This window comes from Triticum aestivum, chromosome 3B, assembly GCF_018294505.1.
Source record: "Triticum aestivum cultivar Chinese Spring chromosome 3B, IWGSC CS RefSeq v2.1, whole genome shotgun sequence".
In the NCBI taxonomy this organism is placed as follows: domain Eukaryota; kingdom Viridiplantae; phylum Streptophyta; class Magnoliopsida; order Poales; family Poaceae; genus Triticum; species Triticum aestivum.
In genome coordinates, this window is record NC_057801.1 from 338,002,878 (window position 1) to 338,018,903 (window position 16,026).

Here is a 16,026-nt window from a genome sequence, read left to right on the forward strand (position 1 = left end):
TGTGCCGTTGCATGGGAGCTTCACCGTAGCACGACGAACCAGACGTCGCCGCGGATGGCGCACGCCTCCATGCAGCTGAGTGTGTGCGCATGCATGTGTTATTCACGTGCATTCTGCAGCCGAGCGTGTGTGCATGCATGTCTTGTGTACGTGCGTTTTGTGCTCCATGCTGTGCACGTATGTGCATGAGTTGGATCAGATGGAGTAAGTGGGTTCGCTTGTCTACATATTTTAGAGTGTAGATTCACTCATTTTTTTCCGTATGTAGTCCCTTATTGAAATATCTAAAAAGACTTATATTTGGGAATGGAGGGAGTATAAAACATCTTCAACTTAGCATCCTGATGTACCGTTTCTAGTGGTTAGTGAAAAGTTCATGTCCTTTTAGTTGTTTATAGGTGGGCAGGCGGCAAAAAACAGGGGAAAACGCGCAAGGTTCCTTGCAGACGCTCCACCGCGAGGTTCCTTGCTCCTCCTCGGTCGTCGGGAATCTATGCTCTTCAACTCTTTTCTTTTACGTGAGCTTTGTTCATCCTTTTCCCAACACGCGAGACATCTAGCATCAAGGTGCACGTGTCATGCAAGAAAATGGAGATAATCAGATAAGCAGTGCGTAAGTGAGTCGTGCGGGGGGGGGAAGCGGGGGGAAACCCTTTTCCGTAAGTGAGTCGTGCACTTCGATGGCACCTACGCAATATTTTTTCTCCTCGATGGCACGTGAATGGCACGTGAATAGTGCACGTACTCAACGACGGAGCACGGGATGGTAGCAATGACATGGTCAGCCCTTTTTTGGAGAGAGTACGTACTACTAGTAAATAACTTTGATGTGTCCCGTCAACTCGCAGAACGACGAGAAGCTTGATTACGCCTTCTCCCTCGCCAACGCGTGCGCGGTGGCTCGCAGCACGAGGAGAAACTTTTGCTTACAAGCGGTGGACGTGCAGCAGTTCATTTGGTGTCAGATTGCCAGAAGCACTACTGTAGAACCATCGACTTCCGGAAGAGGCGAAGAGCCAAGCGCAAGGTCACCTACTAACCTTAGGCTAGGCGTAGTGGGAGTAACATAAGTAGAGGTATCTCCTTTTTTTATTCTAGAAACAACCACACGCGAATATCAAGGTGCTGGTTACGTAGAACAAATTTCCTGCAGTCCGTGCTCAGCACTCCTCTATCTCTCTTCTCAGCCAGCCAGCGGACGCGCGGAGCCCATCGTCTGTTTGCTCACATGCGGCCCCACATGTCAGTGAAAACGCAAGAGGACCCACTGAACCTGCACATCTTTCACCTCGACGTGCTGGTGATGAAAAACAAATCCAAGAAAGATCTTCGGTGGCCGCTTTTGGAGTTACTCAAGAGTAGTAAGATTCTATTTACAGTTTAACCCAAGATGCACATCTCGTGGCTTCAACTTATCAACTACCACTCTATTTTCTTTCATGACACGACCTGGATGCTGGATGTCCCACGTGTCGGCAAAAGGAGGAAGAACCCGACCAAATCTTCGGTTGTGCTCTCGGATTAGACTAGTTGTGCTAACTTAAAAAATTTATTGTGTACTCCCTCCGTTCCAAAATACTTGACTTCCATTTGTCCAAAAATGGATGTGCCTATATACTAAAACATGTCTAGATACATATATATTTTGACAAATACTACCTCCGTCCGGGTTTATTGGTCCCCATTATATTTCGTGCCAAATTTTGACCATAGATTAAACTAACAAAATGTTTACGCATGTCACCAAACATTATATTTTTGAAAACTATGTTCAAATACGAATCCAATGAGATAATTTTTCTTGACATGCATTAACATTTTGTTAGTTAAATCTTTAGTCAAAATTTGACACAAACTACAAAGGGGACCTATAAACCAGGACGGAGGTAGTAGAACGGAGGGAGTAGAATGGATGCAAGTTTTTGTATTGGGAAGAAGAGTACATCCATATATTGATAGAGCGTTGGAGTTGGCCTTACAAGTGGGACCGCAGTTAAGGAAACCGACTATCGGCAAACCCCCACCTCGCCCGCCGCGCGATGGCTGAGTTAGAGAAACGATGAGGTTGAAGAGATTGCTCTAGCACGGACTCCAAGAAATATGGTGTCAGATGGAAGTCGTGCTGGTGGCGTGTGCCGTACTCCTGGACGTGAATGCTTGTTCTGGCCCATGCCACCCTACTACTCCTGCTACTTACTATATAGTACTACTAGTATCGAGGATTCGAGGTGCTGGTTACGTATGGCTACAGTAAAAACACCCGCACGACGCGCGAAGCATGTGAAGCTAGTACAAATAGTGTACTACTATTGTTGATGATTGGCCTCATCCGATAACCTATTGCAATGCACGTACAATTATGTATTCGGAAAATATTTTTTTGCCTCGTCGCACCACTCACTCACAGAAGCAACTCGAAAGCCATTCATAAATTTAGTAAGTTTATCACAGGCATATCATTTTATTACATACAACAGGTCATCAACCCACATCGACAACGAGGATACATTATAAATACTAAAGTTTTCACCACACAACAAATAACAAGCAATGAAATGAACTTCAACTCAACCATTCCTCGGCGTTGGAAACGCTTGCTTTGAACCACAAGTGATTCTCTGGGACGGGGCATCTATTGTCGATCTCGAGACCAACGCAGGACTGATCATCCAGGCTGAAGCGGCCTACTATATCAGTACCAGGGTGGGAACCACCCTAATGTCCGAGGTATAGACACAGTTGCTTCTCATAAATGGTGCTAGTAACGTTGTGTCAACAGCAGTTGGATCGCCTTTCACCATCATCGGATAGTTTTGTCCAAGGAAGAGCGAGTTTTCTCCAAGACTATCAATTCTGTACCAGGGAGAAGGTGTTGGCGCTAGCACACTAGTATCCATCCCGAATACCATGCAACGGGTGTTGGAATAGGTCCGGAGAGTGCGACCATGGGAGACTACACCTGCTTCCTTAGCAGTAACATCATCAGTGGGCTGTATACACACGAGAAGAGGTGATCCATCGGAATTAGTTGCCAGGCGCCAACGAGTATATGGGCGCTGCTCGTCCTCATGCTCGTGATCATCACCATCGTCATCTCCCCCTTGGTTATAAAATTTTCAAGTATAGGTGGTGGAATTTTCACAGGACCTTGGAAACACAAGAAGAAGGTTAATTAGTAAAGGGAAACTTGCTAACCCGCATGCATGTGGATGAAACAATTATAATTACGGTGGAAGACAAACGTACCGAAATCATAACGATTCCATGCAAAAACAGTGCCACGAGTGGTGGCAGCAAACACAAGGCCCTCGTATTCAATTGCATCACAGTACTCATCCGTGTACAGAAACTGATTTTTGAGCAATGTCCATCGAGTCAAACCAGCAACGACGGCAACAAGCTTGTCGAAGATAGCAACAACTTCATAGTTGTTGTAATTCCAAGAGCGGGTGGGGACTCGAGAAATTGCTATCTTCCGTAGAAGACAGTCACCATGATTGTATTTGAACGTGCGTACAATACCGGTGTGCTCAACCTCTGGGCAGTCTGCTGAGATTTTTGGAAGTGGAACCCGGTCACGAGTGTACACATTCACAAGTTCCCACTCGCAGTTGGACCCAATGTAAACAACCCAATCTCCATTTGCGCCTGCCCAGGCCTTGCCCTCAAGCGATGGCATCTTAACATCATACGTATCATTATCAAGCGGCATCAACTTGCACAGGGCGAGGCCTCCGTCGTGACGGCGCCGGTCATCAGGGTCACGGCGAAGAAGATAGGGGAGATCAAACCGTTCCTTGACTCTTGGGTTCCTTGTAATGATGTTATTAGTTGAGTCAAGAATGGGCTTGAACGAACCTGCCATGCTAGCCGAGGTGATGACGTCGCACCGATCAATGAGTTCCTCCACCACGTCATCTTTCAGATCGGGGCAAGAATAACGGGGTCGTTTCCGTCCTGTTCCCTCCATGGAGAAGACGATCGAACAATGGCAGAAGAAAGCGTGAAGGGCTGAAGGAAAATGGAGGAGGGAGAGGAAGAGCGTGCGACAGCAGTTCCAAATCGAGAGGGAAAGGCGAAGCGTCGGTGGACGGTTGCCAGTTTGCCACGGTTCACGAAGGGGCGCCCCGGCCTACACGTCGGTTCGGAAATACTCCTACTACTCGCCGTCGTCTCACTGATATGTTGGAACGGGACCACATGTCAACGAAACATGGTGTGTAATTTCTCGTGCAAAATGCGATCTGGCCGCGTTGGCCCGAAGTGCCGCATTAGTTTTTTTTGAAAGTTTGCCGCATTAGTTATCGACCTTTATTTTTTTAACATGCAATCTGAATGGATAGCTCCTGTGGTCATCACACGTGAGGGATATAGTGATGGTTGATTCGCCCGAGCAACTTTACTGTGGGAATATGGGAGTACCAGCGGATTCAAGGAACAGAGAAATGATGGTTGCTTCGTCCGAGCAACTTACTGTGGCGAAGGTGGGGCTCTGTGATTTGACTGCTCACTAGTCATTACTACTGCGGCGCAACGACCGGGGTGAATCTTTCCCTGAAGTTGTGTTGTGCACTCAATATTGCTGCATGGCAGGTGGAGCCGGATGAAGGATGTCCAACATGTCGGCGAAACGAAGTTGAATTGTTTCTGGCATTGCTATCAATCCTTCAGGATTTGTTTATATGTACGCATAATTTTGATGAAATTGTACTGTGATGCTATGAAGGTTTCAACTCTGGTTCCCGCAGGAAAAAAAAGGTTTCAACTTAGGATTCATGTGTCTTGCCTCGAGATTATCTCGTTACAACATTCCATCAAATACAAATGAAACTACCATGGCTAATGCATCTCAATGGTTCGCAGATCAGCGCCAATATTCACATCACAACTGAAGACAAAGTTGTGAGAAGGTGTACAAATAAAGAAAAAAATATAATTGATCGATGTTGTTCGTAGGCATGGCTCCATTTCCTTGGCACAGTGTTCATTGCTTGGCAGCTAGTTTCACCCAGCTCTGTAGCCAAAAAAGAGGTGTATGAAGGACACCACAATCCGATCATTTTGTGCAGCTCCACTAAAATCGGGCGGACCATCCCTGTTTGCAAAGATATCCAGTCAGTGTGATTACAATAATAGTGGAACTAGATGATGAAACATAACACACATAAATAGAAGCCGATCACCTCTACGATCTCTCTTTAGGACTAACTTCTTGTCGGAGAAGATTAGGCACGGAGTTGGATGAGGAGGATAGCAAAACCAATCTCCCTTTCCGCAGTCCCACAGAAATGTAAAAACGTTGCCCGTGTGACATTTTGGCGGAACTGCACAAAACACTCTTCAGAAAAGTGATTTGTGCAGTTCACCAAAAGGTCGCAATAGCAACGAGGTGAAAATGGATAGCCCTGTTTGCAAAAGGAGGTCGAAAGGAAACAATTACTGCCCAATAACACGAGTTGAAGACACATACGCCGACAAAAAAGAAGCATGTTCCATGTAAAAAGGGAAAGATAGCACATGGTGGTTTATCAAAAATGGTTTGAGGACGAGATTGCAAGATGGAAAGTACGCCGGCCGAGATACGATTTAAGCAAACAACTAAAGAAGATCCACATGCAGCAACGTGGGAAGATGGGCAGTGGAGCAAGGCCGGAGGAAGCTGTACCTGAGGGTCGTCGGGATGTTACTAGGAGGGCGCCGGCGGCCGGGATCTGCCCATACTGCGGCAGCGAGCAAGTGGCGAAGGCCCTACCGCGCCGGAGCTTGGTCAGAGAGAACGGCGGGTACCGCAGATCGGGACGAGCTGCCTCAACACCGTCGAACGGAGAGACGATGCACATCCTCCCTTTCCGCCGGCGGACGGGATGCGGCCGGATCACTGACCAACGCTGAGAGAGAGAGGCCACGGCGGCCTTGTGTGAGATTGTGTGACGAGACTCACGAGAGACAAACCCATTTTTCCATTTTCCCCACGGCAATCGTTTTATATTCTAGGCGTGGTACCCGACCCTCCTTCGAGTAAACAACCGCTACACGCGTCAAATTATCACGTGGGCTGCCTTTTCGTACAGAAACGAACTCCACCGTGTACCCGCGCGGGTGTGGCCGGGAACGAGACGTGAGTACGTGCGTCCTGCGTGCACTTCTTCTTTAGGTGCAGGTACGTACGTGGGTGGGTGTGAGAGAGATGGTTTGTGCAAAACAGAGGCAATGTGTTGATTATATTTCAATCAGAAAAACGTAACATATGCAATGTGTGTGAAACGGAGTCATGGACGTGAGATATCGATAGAATTGAAAACAGGGATGAAGTGTGTGGCTGCGCGATCGATAAAGAGTGCCATCGAATTTGTGTTTGCCCACGTCAAAGATACAGGGCGGCTGGCCTACTGGAATTTGAGAGGGCAGAGGTGCAGTTCTTCTCTGTGGCATGGATACCTACCTACAACGTTCGACTATCGGTGTGTGTGTGGTGGGGGGGTAGAGACCGGTCGACTAGTATATGTCTGGGGAAGGAGAGAGACCTAGCTATGTATTGAGGGAGATCGATCGACATCCATGGATATGTGTAGCAGAGGAATAAGGTTGGGAAAAAGACAAAGGTAGAGCGTCGGAGGGTTGGTGGTGGAGTGGCGTCTCACAAATGGTGGGAGAGGCCTGCTAGACAAACGGAGGGTATGAGTGCAATATCAATAAGAGAGGGCGGGGGATGTCTGTCTGTCTATGCACGTGCGTGTGAGAGACGGGTCGGGAGGTATTCAAGGATGATGAGGGGAGAAGATATGGTTGTGGTAAGCATGCGTAACTACATAGGAAGATCAACCGTCGTGTGTCCGAGAAAAGGAGAGACATAACTAGCGAGGTAAGTGTATCGGTGCTTGGTGAAAACGAATTATAGTCGACCTGGATATATGTAGGGAGATCAGTTCATATACACGCCTGCATGTGTTAGAAGCAAATAAGGTCCGGAGAGGCAGACAGGGGGAGAGAGTGTGGCTAGGAGGTGGTGCGAGAGGCCTACCATGTCGAGGGGGGAGGAGTGTGCGAGCATGTGACTAATGAAAAGAGGGGCGGGAGTGTGCACCTGCGTGGAATCGTATTGGACATATGGGGGCATGGACGGTGAGAAGAGAAGAGGGGAAGTATATATGTGTTTGTTGTAGGCACACTTGGCTAGAGAGGTATATCGACCGGTGTGTGCCAGAAAGAAGGAGCCGGGGGCCTACACACACCGCTGGTGGACGACCTAAAGAGAAATAATGAACGTGCGCGATGGAGGGGACGCTAAGGGTGTGTGAGGGGGGCGGGCGTGTGCATGCACGATAGAAAGTTAGCGCTAGCTAGCTACAAATAGAAGAGGATCGTGAAGGTGTAAAAGACGAACAAAGATCATAATTCATTATAAAAAGGTGGATACGGATACTTGAAGAAGATATCATAATGTACAACATTGATTATAATTTGGGCTAATGTGTGGCTTTTGCAACTCAGGTCTAAATACTTGTCATAATGTAGGGGGCGGGGCACTATACTTTGTGTGATAAACACGGTGTACGTATGGAACATGGTTTAGATTATGAATATATAGTTAGTACATCAAATGTGCTATTATTTGGAATCAACATCAAGTGTATTCAAAAAATAGAATTCGAGTTCATGTAGTACACATAGTTCATATCTATCTCTATAGTAATCATGTGGTGTGTTATTAAGGTAATACACGAATGATGGTTGAAGTTGGCAACAATCATGATTGTAGATTCTTATTGAAATAGAGAAACGAATTCAAATTTAGTTCGAATTGCAGCGGTAGTATAGACATTTGGAATGCACTAAAATGTTGGTATGAGTAGGTTACATGCATTATACAGCAAAGCGAAAAAAATTAATCGGACATAACATGGATTCATACTCCCTCCTTCCATCTATATAGGGCGTAATGAGATTTTTAAGACCGCCTTTGACTATTGACAAGATTAATAGTACATGACATGCACAATGTGAAAATTATATCATTGAAAGAACCTTTCACAGACGAAGTTAACGGTGTGCTTTGTGTAAGTTGCATGTCATATATCATTGCTCTAATATTTGGTCAAAGTTAGCATCGAAAAACGCATTAGGCCCTATATAGATGGAAGGAGGGAGTAGCTTTGAATAGCATTTGTATAGTAAAACGGGGCAAGACTCTCTCTTTGTGTGGTGTGAATAGTTTTATTTTTTTCGTTTTCTTTTTGGTTGAGGGAAGTGCGAATTGATTTGGTACGTACAAGTACAATATTACTACACGTTAGGCTTGTCCCTAAAATTCAACCCGCGTCTTGTTATATCCCGAAAATTCAGATATCGTGCTCCCAAAACTGGCGCCTTCACAACCCGCGCCTTGCTATCCCGAAATTACAACGCGCGCGAAAACTCCCTCCAGCTGCCAAATCCCGACACGCGAAATCCCCCTTCTAACCCTGAGCCGAAAGGGCCGCTAGTTCAAATCGGTGGGGGGTACTTTCATAACACACCCTACATTTTGGACAAGCGCATCCCTAAGTCATGCTTCACCCCCTCCCATCGCCCCCTTTTCGCCATTCAAAATCCAAGGCCGCCATAAACTCTCTGCTCCAGCTGCAAAACCCCACCCTCCTCTGTCCGCCACGTCACCGCTGCCGAGCCGGATCCTCTTCCCCAACGATGTCGTCCATCGCAACAGCTCGACGTCCCTCGTCCACCTCCCCGGATGAGGATCCGTCGTCCATCTTGCCGTCCCGCCGGTTCAGCCGCCCTATCCTCCACCTCCAAGGAGCTGCTCTGATGATCGCCTCGTCTATCGTGGCTGCTCCATCCCCACAGCGCCGCCTTAACCTGCTCCATCGTAACCGCAACATCCTCACCGACTCCTTGGACGAAGCCGAGGCCTACTCGGCGCCACCAAAGAGGTTGTACACTCATCGCATCGCACCTTCTCCTTAACTCGACCTCCCGGCGCTGACGGTTCTCCATCCCGCACCCCCATGGAGCGGCTACCTTGAAGCCGGCGCCACGGGCGACATCTCCATGGCGGCTCTCCCCCAGTGCGAGGCCCCTTCGGCAGCGGCGTCCATACTAGCCGAATCTGCTGCTGCAACTCCGGCTCTTGCTCGCTCGCTCGCGCTGCTGCTGCTCCGGCTCTCGCTCGCTCGCTCGCGCTGCTGCTGCTGCTCCGGCTCACGCTCGCTCGCTCATGCTGCTGCTGCTGCTCTGGCTCTCGCTCGCTCGCCCAACTACTGCTGCTGCTCTCCCCCTCGCTCGTCTGCTGCTCTGCTCCAATTAAGCCATACTGCAGTCGACTGAATCGACTTTTGGGTCAGTCAATTTTCAGGGGTGGGGGGGGGGGGGCTCGCCGGAGTTAAGGAAGAACCCCCCGCAGTGGGGACGGGGGCTCGCCGGAGAGGTACCCCACTATCTATGTTAGGGTTTAGGGTGGGGGGGCTAGAGGGCTGGCAGGGGCGGCGGTGGCAAGTTGTTTCGGGCCGGCGAGGCGGCGCTGGGGCCGGCGGTTCGGCCGGTGGTGGCAGGCGGCTCAGGGATGTGTAGGTTGAAGATGAACTGCAGGCCCTCCCTAAACTACAGGTCATGTGTCTCTCTGCTACCATTGCGTTCAGTTTCGATAGTAGCATTCAGATTCCACAGTTAATTTCAGTTTTGACAGTTAAGTTCAGAGTCAATAGTTTTTACCTCATCTGTTGTAGTCAGGTGGTTTTTGGTGATGTTAATTTTACATCCATTTTTCATCATCTATTGGAGATGCTATTAGAATCCCACTTGAGATTCATGATGTCTGTCTTATGCTGCTTCAGCCTTGATGTCTTACGGCTCACCGGAGCTGCTCCAACGACAGAACGATCCATCACAATAGAGCAGTTCCCTGGACGCCGTCTATAGATTCCTCAGATCTTCTTCCACACCTCTGACAACCACCTCTGCCTCAACTGCTTCAGCGACCAGCCCAATGATGCTGAGGTCGACACAGCTATGACAAAGAGGTTGTACACTTGTTGCGTCACTTATTACTATACATTCACGTCGATCCATTAGGTCTATTTTGGTTCAACGGAAAAACATAGCAATAGGGAATTTTCCAATGGCACTCTACTATTCAATTATTCATGCATTTTGTTGAAAGGAATGAAGCAAAACATCCACCTGGACCTACTTTTCAAAATCCTATGCATGAAAACAAGACCAAGTGCATTAGTGCCAGAATAACATTCTAACTGTACACGCTTTCATATGGTTTCTCTTTATTTTGGCCATGTTTCTTTGCATTCCTCTGCTCTTCCAATTCCTGTAAACCAAACACCCAAGTTGATAGAAATCCTGTGTTTACAAATGCTCTGTTTACCATGTGCATTTTCCTATCCTATTCCGGTGTTTTTCCTATCCCTGCGTTTTAAGAATCATGCAAGCCAAATGAGCCCTTACAGAATTACTTCAGTTACAGGTACGTGTCGAAGGGAACTTTGTGTGGTTTGTCCTGCTCCTGCCGCGACGTCGTCCACCTCACCTGAGCTGCTCCATCGACAGAAGCATCCACCAAACCAGACATCACGACTCCTGACCGTCTTTCGCCGCCTCAGATCTCCTTCCCTGCCGCCGGCACGCACCCCAACGGCATCACCATCATCGACTCAGCAGATGAACCTGAGGAGTACACGGGTCCACAAGAGAGGTCGCACTCTTTTGTTTCTGCTTATGTTATGCATTGCTTAAACTTACCTGCTACTTTATCGTCCTGTTCAGCTCTTGGACTCCCAACTCAGGTCCAAATTCATGTTCAAACTTGAGTTCTAAATTAGTTGTGGGGCACATATCGAGGCAGCAATGAATAGTATGTCTGTCTAATATCTGGTTCACCTAGGGTATGCCTATGTTGTTCATCTTGGGTGGGAAACAAATAGTAAAGCAATCATCATCTGTCTTTTTATTAATTTAAAGCAATCATCAGCCTGCTATCATTATTTTTGGATCCATCCACTGGTTGTTACCATCACTCTAAATTTCTGCATGCTCTCCTTACATAATCTCACCATATTTTTTCGTATGCATGTCAGATATTGTACACAGTCATGCTGAACATGTAGAGAAAAAGAGAAGAGTTTTGCGCGGCAATACAATGTCATGCAGACATCGCTCCATGGTGGGTTCAATGGCAAACCCTCCCCACCCCTCTCCAGATTGTAATCCAGAGGAAGATATCTGTTCTGAGGCGGATTCAGACGCCGCTGACCACTCCTATTTACCCCCCAAGGTGTTTGCTCTACCTTGGCATGATGATGTTAGTCATATCATGCATATGTTGCCTTGCAGTGCCTACTTTTGACATCATATATGTCATCTGCTTAGTTTAGACATGTTCTGTAATGCCACCTGTTTAGTTTCTATATCATATATGGGAATTATGCAGTCTCATGTCTTTTAGCCAGCCATAATATATGTGAAATGTGCAATGCCATCCTGTTTAACCAGGCATCATATATTTGAATGATATCTTGCCCATCCTTTTCTTCATTACATTTCCATTTGTCGACAATGTTTGTACATTAAACTACTCTTCCTGTGAATCAGCCATTTGGGTGGGAGATGGAAAAATCTGGAGTGAAAACAAGGCCTTCAGAGCAGACAGTGCTACCTGTCGAAGCAGATCTCTTGTTGGGTCCCGATAGCTCCTCAGAGATGGATTCAGAGACAGATGACCAGTCCTATTCCCCTACTGAGGTGTATGCTCTAACTTGGCACGGTTATACTGCTCATATCATGCATACGGTGTCTTGCATTGCATAGTTTAGACATCATATACACAATATTCAACACCATGTTCTTAGTTCAGACATCATATCGAATGCCCTCTGTTTAGCATATAAATCACATATGTGAATTAAATGATGCGATCCTGATTACTTAGATAACATGTAGGTGAATTATGTCATGCGATCCTGTTTTGTTATTCATCATATCTTTGAATTATGTTATGCTATGCTATCCAGTTTAGATAGACATCATATATGTGAAATTATGTCATGCTATCCGTTTTAGTTAAACAATATACATGTCAACTATTTCATGCCCTCTTTTTTCCACACTATCTATTGCATCTATCTCTCATACAATGTCTGTACATTCAACTATGTTTCCTGTTTATCAGCCATTTGAATTGGAGCGGGTGATGCCAGTATCTAGCGGAATAAAAACACGGTCTTCAAATAAAACAGTGCTACCTATTGGTGGAGATAGCACCCCGGTTGTACATGCACAAGAACCAGCCCTACCACACATAACCCAAACTCTCGCAGATTGTACCCCTACTGCGATGGACAGAGAACCAGCTTCACCCAATCTAACCCCAACCCCAGCCGATAGTAACCCAGTTCCTGTTGACACAGCACCATCTCCACCACAGAGCTCCCAAACAAGAGCAGTTAGTAAGGCAGCTCCAGTGCCCAAAGGGCCAGTACTATCACGGCGAACCCCAGCTCCACCAGTTAGTACGCCTATTCCCGTGGAGGAAGCACAACCAGCCAGTCGTAGTTTAGCATCTATCGCATTTGATGTTGTTAAATCGTATGTGCGTATCTTCCCATCTTGGAAATATTATACTGAAGATGAAGGAAAATGCCAGTTGCAGGTGTTTGTCCAGGAGTTATGTGTAAGTAATGTTATTCATGGCAATTACTTTGCTTCGTCCCATACATCCTACCTCCATGATGGTTATAATACAGCAAATTTTCCCATTTTTCTCTATAGAGAAGGACCGATTTGGAAACTCAGGATGAGGTAACCTGTGCTAATACCTCTGCTATCTTCAAGAATGCTTGGTGGCAGTATCGGAATTACCTGAAGAAAACGTACTTCACCGGCAAAGAAACTCATCAAATTCCCTTACGTTCTCCTGAGACACATTTACTGGACGATGACTGGGAACGCCTTGTTCTGTACTGGTCCCGAACCAAGAATGTGGTAAGGTCTATGAGCTCATTTTCTATTTTTAAGTATTATATTCTTGCGTCTTACTGTACTCTGTTCATGTAGAACAAGTGCCTAAACCTGAAGAACAACTGTTCTAATTTAAGATTCCATTGCTATCATAGTTCAAAAAAGCGCTAGGCGTTAATTGTGCGTTTTACCACCGCCTTGCACTTTACTTACCAAAGCGCATGCTTATGCGCAGTTATGCACAGATTAAGTGTAGTTATGCGCAATGCATTTTGCCAACGCCTAGAGCCTAGGCGCGCTTAAGCGCTTGCTTAGGCACGCCTTTCTTAACTATGATTGCTTTGCTCTTGTATCATTGTATTTACTCATACAAACTTATTTTTAAATTGAAGGATCCAATCGAAACGCCAATGGCACGGTAGGTATGTTCACACATGTTTCTTTAACAGGTTTGCTCTTATCAATAGTTCTTTTGATTTCAATTTCAATTATGTAAACAGTTGACTTTCATATCATGCACACTACTAGCATCACAACAGAGCCAATAGTGTTGTTGTACATGTAGACCCGTGGTACCCATCTGAAATCTTGTTGTGCCGGGTAGTTTCCCACGCTTTGTATTCTTTCACTGCTTCTTTGTCTTGAACTGATATGATTTGAACTGTGTCTCTATTTTGATTTGGCAAGACAATGCAGTGACCATAGGACATAGATATATGTTTGTTTGATGCTTTTATTATGTACTTGTACTTGGCAATAGAAGACTTGGTAGTTTGATCCTGTCCACCTTACTAATGAACTGGTTCACCGAAATGAGTTTCATATACTAGTACATGCTAAACTTGTTATGTGTCTGCTTGTTTCTTCTTTTAGAATGCTGACAGAATATTGGGGAAGAGTGCCTTATTAAGCAATGGTAAAGGAAGTAATGCAGATAAGGTTCAGGATAGTGACACATCCTTGTTGGTCTCCAACAAAGCTGATAAAAGAGCTAAGGAACACTATCTTAAAGACAGCGAGACAACCCCAAAGTCCTGTCTTCGTTTAGTGTTCGAGTTCCTGTCCACTACCGCTTGCACAAGCTATTCAAACTCACTGTCTGAATCAGTTCGGTTTCTGGAGTCTCAACTACAAGCTGAAAGACATCGATCAGCTGTGCTGCCACAAGAAGCGGAAGGACTGCGGAAGTCCCTGGAGCATTTAGATGCATACTTTCTGGTGCAACAGCAAGCGTTGGAGGATTTTAGCGCCAAACAAGACAAAGCTAATCAGCTTGCTAAGCTTATTGCCAGCATGGTGGATACCTAGGATAACGTTTCTTGAGCTCTTTTGAAGTTGTTTCATTTATGCTCTTGTTTTGCTGCCGCGTTTATTTGCACTGGTGGCAAGTTTTGACGGCCAAGTGTATGTAATATGCTGCTTTGTTCCCTATATTTGCACTAGTGGCGAACTTTGATGCCCACTGGATGTAATATGTGTAATAGCGGTAATAGGCTAGCCTTAATTGCTTGCTTATTTATTTCCTTATTGTCTTGTTTAGTTGTTTGCTTGTAGTCACTGTAGTTCTTTTTCTGTGTTTTTCTAGTGGCCACAATAGCCTATTTTTGGTAACTAGGCCAAAATAGTCATGGCAACACATGGACTGTTGTAACCATGGGCCTCCTGCAGGCCGTATGATCCATGGGCCTTCGTTCGGCCGTAGGACCATTGGCCTTCTATATGGGCCGTAGGATCCATCGACCTTCTATATGGGCCTTAGGGATCAATAGGCCTTCTATGGGTCGTAGGGTCCATGGGCCTTCTATGGGCCGTACTATCCATGGGCCTCATACGGGTCATAGGATCCATGTGCCTTCTACGGGGCGTATCATCATTTTGCCAATCATGGGTTGTACTATTCGTGCACCATAATGGGTCGTTAATAGGACGTATTTGAAAACTCTATGAGAACAGCCCAACGGGTTTTTTTTTACATGAAAACGGCCCAACGTATTCACGGTCCGCAAACGGGCCGACTGTAACGACGGGCTGAATTTGGTCCACAAGCAGAAAATGACAGTAACGGGCCGTATGTAACCGAATGCTGCAAATGAGCCCAAGAATCAATGGGCCCTGAGAAGGCCGAAAGATAACTTGGGCTGGAAACGGCCCAATGGAATAACGGGCCGCTAATGGGTATAAAGTGATACACTATTCATTACGGGCCAGTTTCACCACAGGCCGTTAATTGTCCAAGAGTTACAAAGGTCCTCATATGGACCGAAAGAAGTCATGGGCCACACATGGGCCGGAAGTTAAAATGGGCTGAAACATATTGGACGACCCAGATGACGCTACTGGGCATAAGTCGGATAGGGCGTAACGGGCCCTGGGTTAGCGGGCTATAAATGGGCTATATGCGAACAGGCCGTTAATAGGCTTTCCATGGGCCGGCCCGCCACCTTTTGACCAAGTCAAATGGGCCAGCCTTTTCACAGTAATGGGCCTTTGTTGGGCCGTGCCACGTGTTGCCGTATCATAGGCGCCTTCGGTCCAATGAGGGGATGACATCTGTCCCAACGGTGAGCCGACACGTGTTTCCTCTAGCCAATGATGATTTTACACGTGGAAAATCCCCATTGGTCGGGGCTGTTAACGGGTTATCGGATCCAAAACCCGACTCGATAGCTTAACGGCGTTCCGTTACGGTGGATGCCACGTGTCGGTCACCCTTGACGAAAGCAGTTCTGTGACGCGCGATTTATCGTCATGGAAGTGGACACTTCCGTGATGATAATTTTGGTAATGTCATGTAACACTTCTACGACAGCACGGGTATGACTATCTTGATTCTGTCATAAATTTGTCATCGATGTACATGCATGACAAAAAACGCGACCTACTGTGACAAACACGTATCATCATGGAAGTGTATTTTTTTTGTAGTGGACACCGGGGTATCGGCTCCGGCGTGATGGAGGAGGGCGGCGGTTGATGGGTGGGATGGGGTGGCGGACGGAGGACTCCGGGGTTTCGTGGCTGGTGGAGAGGTAGTTTTTGCACCCACGAAGTACGAATGGGGAA